This window comes from Oncorhynchus masou, chromosome 24 (assembly GCF_036934945.1).
Source record: "Oncorhynchus masou masou isolate Uvic2021 chromosome 24, UVic_Omas_1.1, whole genome shotgun sequence".
NCBI lineage: Eukaryota > Metazoa > Chordata > Actinopteri > Salmoniformes > Salmonidae > Oncorhynchus > Oncorhynchus masou.
In genome coordinates this window covers 36,282,742-36,288,005 of record NC_088235.1, presented here as the reverse complement: position 1 = coordinate 36,288,005, position 5,264 = coordinate 36,282,742, and positions in this window count along the sequence as shown.

Below are 5,264 nucleotides of genomic sequence, written 5' to 3'. Positions count from 1 at the left end.
TTGTGTAACTGGGAGTCTCGTGAGTGCAAACATCCGAAGATCATCAAAGGTAAGCAATTAATTTTATTGCTTTTCTGACGTTCGTGACCAATCTACTTTGCTGCTGTCTGTAATGTTTTGTCTGCTGAGAGAGATGTCCTAACATAAAACCTTGGATAGCTTTTGCTGTAAAGCTTTTTTTGAAATCTGACATGCCAGGTGGATTAACAACAAGCTAAATTGTGTTTAGCTATATTGCACTTGTGATTTAATGAAAATGAAATATTTTTAGTAATTTGATTTTAATTTGGCGCTCTGCATTTTTCAGCGGATGTTGACGAAAATGATCCCGCTAACGGGATGGCTGCACCAAGAAGTTAATTGAAATGCATTCCAGATGACTACCTCATGAAGCTGGTTGAGAGAATGCCAAGAGTGTGCAAAGCTGTCATCAAGGCAAGGGTGGCTACTTTGAAGAATCTCAAATCTCAAATACATTTTGATTTGTTTAACACTTTTTTGGTTACTACATGATTCCATATGTGTTATTTCTACAATGTAGAAAATAATCAAAATAAAGAAAACGGCAGTAGGTCTTCGTCCACCATAGCAGGCCATCCTTACCTGATGTAGGATGCGAAGCCTTGTGAGCAGCTTGTCATCCTGTGATGCCTGTTTGAGTTCCTGCATTGTGACTGTAGCTTCCAGTGGGGCATGTAGCATGTGGACACAGATGTTGTTGTCCCCCTCTGTTGTCATGCACACCATTGATGCAGGTGAGATCGTCCTGGACAGCAGGTCAGCCATAACATTGTGGCATCCTGGGGTGAACTCAAGATCATACTGGTTCAGATGATCTGCCCATCTGAAAAGCCATAGAGGCTTGTGTCTGGAACCCTGTGTGACCAGAAGTGCTGAGGGCCTGAGGGCTTGATGGTCTGTGCAGAGTTTTAATGGTCTGTCGTACAAGTACAAGTGCCAGTGCTCGCATGCCCACATGCAAGCCAGGGCCTCCAGCTCTCCCACAGAGTACTTTTGTTCAGTCGGAGACAAAACCCGTGAGGCAAAAGCCACTGGCCGTTCCACACCTCCATGCAGTTGAGACAAAACAGATCCAAGGCGAGTGCCGAGGCATCACAGGTGACAATCGTTTGTGCTGATGTGTCGAAGTGAGCCAGTGTTGGGATCGATGCGAGCTCTACCTTGAGATCCTGCGTAGCAGTTATTGTAGCGGGTTTGGCCGGGGTAGGCCGTCATTGTAAATAAATAAAGGTTTAAAAAAAAGTAAATAAACAGAATGCCGACAGTCCTGAGGCCATGTTGATGGTGCGTCTTTTTTCAGAAGCCGTCGAAGAGGAACGGTTGTCTCAGCGTAGTTTGGAAGAAACCGTAAGTAGTATGTTGCCATGCCAAGGAATGACGTCAGCTGTGCTGCGGACTGAGGCTCAGGCAAGGTGAGAATGGCATCCATATGGGACAGGATGGGGGTGATGCCCTGGCTTGAGAGCCTGTATCCAAGAAACTTGACGTCTGACACCCCAAACACTTTTCAGTGTTGAGTCTGGCCCAGTTCTCAAAGAGCTGATAAAACACCTGCTGCAAGTCAGATTTGTGCTCTGTCTGTGATGCACCGTACACCACAATGTCATCCAGATAGATTGACCCTCCAGGGATGCCTGCCAGAAGAAGAGTCATAATCTTTTGGAAAACAGCTGGGCGCGGAGCTGAGCCCGAATGGCATGCGTTTGTACCTGAACAGCCCCATGTGTGTATTAATGCAGTGAGATCTTGGCTATCATGTGCCAGTGGAACCTGGAGGTATCCCTGCCTCAAGTCAAGTTTGCTGAATACCGTGGACACATTTATTTATTTATTTTTATTTCACCTTTATTTAACCAGGTAGGCAAGTTGAGAACAAGTTCTCATTTACAATTGCAACCTGGCCAAGATAAAGCAAAGCAGTTCGACACATACAATGACACAGAGTTACACATGGAGTAAAGCAAACATACAGTCAATAATACAGTAGAAAAATAAGTCTATATACGATGTGAGCAAATGAGGTGATATAAGGGAGGTAAAGGCAAAAAAGGCCATGGTGGCAAAGTAAATACAATATAGCAAGTAAAACACTGCAATGGTAGATTTGCAGTGGAAGAATGTGCAAAGTAGAAATAAAAATAATGGGGTGCAAAGGAGCAAAATAAATAAATAAAATAAAATAAATACAGTAGGGAAAGAGGTAATTGTTTGGGCTAAATTATAGGTGGGCTATGTACAGGTGCAGTAATCTGTGAGCTGCTCTGACAGCTGGTGATTAAAGCTAGTGAGGGAGATAAGTGTTTCCAGTTTCAGAGATTTTTGTAGTTCGTTCCAGTCATTGGCAGCAGAGAACTGGAAGGAGAGGCGGCCAAAGAAAGAATTGGTTTTGGAGGTGACCAGAGAGATATACCTGCTGGAGCGCGTGCTACAGGTGGGTGATGCTATGGTGACCAGCGAGCTGAGATAAGGGGGGGCCTTTACCTAGTAGGGTCTTGTAGATGACATGGAGCCATTGGGTTTGGCGACGAGAATGAAGCGAGGGCCAGCCAACGAGAGCGTACAGGTCGCAATGGTGGATAGTATATGGGGCTTTGGTGACAAAAAAGATGGCACTGTGATAGACTTCATCCAATTTGTTGAGTACGGTATTGAAGGCTATTTTGTAAATGACATCGCCGAAGTCGAGGATTGGTAGGATGGTCAGTTTTACAAGGGTATGTTTGGCAGCATGAGTGAAGGATGCTTTGTTGCGAAATAGGACGCCAATTCTAGATTTAACTTTGGATTGGAGATGTTTGATGTGTGTCTGGAAGGAGAGTTTACAGTCTAACCAGACACCTAGGTATTTGTAGTTGTCCACGTATTCTAAGTCAGAGCCGTCCAGAGTAGTGATGTTGGACAGGCGGGCAGGTGCAGGCAGCGATCGGTTGAAGAGCATGCATTTAGTTTTACTTGTATTTAAGAGCAATTGGAGGCCACAGAATGAGAGTTGTATGGCATTGAAGCTTGCCTGGAGGGTTGTTAACACAGTGTCCATAAAAATGGGTTGTGAGCCTCTCAGCGGTTGGTAGCGGGTACTTGTCGGGAATAATCTCTTTGTTCATGGCCCTGCGGTCCATGCAGATTCGAAGATCACCTTTTTAATTGGGCGCAACGACCAGGTTAGAGACCCAAGGACAAGGTATCAATGGGCTTGATGATGTCATCCTCCAGGAGGTTGTCAAATCCCTTGAGAATGGGCTTCTTCCGCAATGGCTGGATTACTGGCTTGGCCTCTTTGGTGACTGTAGGCCAATGGACAAAACCTCTGAGGTTACCTAACCACTCAAACAGTTGTGAGTACTCCATACACACTGGTATAGGCAAGTGCTGCACATGTGCAATCCTAGGGCATGAAATAAGTCCAGTCCCAGGATGTTAGCGCCATCTATTGCAATGCAGAACTGTGTGGCCAGTGTGGATTTGTAACAGACTGGCAGTGGGACAGTCCCAATGATTGCGATCAGTATGTGGTTGTAGCTTTAGAGGGATACTGCTGGTCTCTGCAGTGGAACATGTGAGAAGAATGATTCTTAAGTGGCATTGTTCAAAAGTGACACTTTTGCTTCAGTGTCACGGCCGTCAAAAAGAAGTGGACCAAAGTGCAGCGTGGTGAGCGTACGTTTTATTTTATTTTAAAATGTTGCCAACAAAACAACAAACGAAAGAAACAACCGTGAAGCTTACAGGGCTAAGTGCCACAAACAAAGTTAACTACCCACACTGTAAGGAGGGAAAAAGGGCTACCTAAGTATGATTCCGAATCAGAGACAACGATAGACAAGCTGTCCCTGATTGAGAACCATACCTGGCCAAAACAAAGAAATACCAAAACATAGAAAATAGAATGCCCACCGAAATAACACCCTGACCAACTCAAAATAGAGACATAAAACCTGTCTATGGTCAGGGCGTGACATTCAGTGTCAGATCATCAGTCTCGAACAACAGTTTCTCCCTCAGTGGCACACTTTATATTTTTTCAATGAACTGTTCACCTACAAACTTGTTTTTGAGTGGTCCGAATATGCATGGTCCCACTAGCTCTCTCAAAGAGGAGACAAACTGTGCTACGGACTCACCCGGCAGTTGAGCTCTTGTCTGAAGAGAAAACGATGCATGATCATACTTCGTGCGCCACTGTAGTGTTCCTCAAGAGCTTGGAACGCCAATGTAAACTTGTTATCCACTGGCTGTAGAGTGGAGAAGACAAGTTGTCCCTCAGCTCTGAGACAGTGGAGTAAAATCTCCTGTTGGAGGTAAGCTAAACACGGCCATCCTTGTCACCAAATGAAACAAATGCAAGGAGGCCTGTCGTGCAATTAAACTGAACACCTTTACTTCAGGTCAACATGTTAACAACTCGCGCGTGCGCAGTTTAGAGGAAACAATGCTTATAGGATACTTCAGATGTGCTTATGTATGGCACACACTGTTAGGGGCGGCAGGGTAACCTAGTTAGGGGCGGCAGGGTAGCCTAGTGGTTAGAGCGTTGGACTAGTAACTGGAAGGTTGCGAGTTCAAACCCCCGACCTGACAAGGTACAAATCTGTCATTCTGCCCCTGAACAGGCAGTTAACCCACTGTTCCCAGGCCATCATTGAAAATAAGAATGTGTTCTTAACTGACTTGCCTGGTTAAATAAAGGTTTAAAAATTAAATAAGGTACTGTTAAGGGTACATATGTGCATTTTTCATTATGTTGATGACGGTTGAGCACTTAATTTCTCCACTCCCAGTTCTACAGTCTTTGTAAGAGCTTGTGAAAATAAAGAGCTGCACTGTTAAGAGGGTTTACTGTGCATTTGTCATTAACTTAATGGCAGTTGGTCACCAGGAAGATAGTTAATTTTTCAATAATTTACTCTCAGCTTGGGGCAAGAAGTTATTGTAAAATTCACAGTAACTTACTGAGGCTGATCTGTCACGCTCACTGGCCTGATTGTGTAGCAGGAAGCTCAGTTTGCAGCCAACCAAGAGATTCAGGCCAAGTGAGTCCCAAGTGTGCTCACCACAAAGAATGCTTAGTAGTTGTTAATTAATGTTAAGCTATCTTGTAATGAAAAAAGGTCAGTGAAAGTACAGTAAGTTACTGGCAGCTAGTTGCCAGTTCGGTTTGATAAAATTCACAGAAACTTCCAGGCAACTAACTTCCATTAAGTTACTGTGAAATGCACATCCTCTTAACACTCCAGCTCTTTATT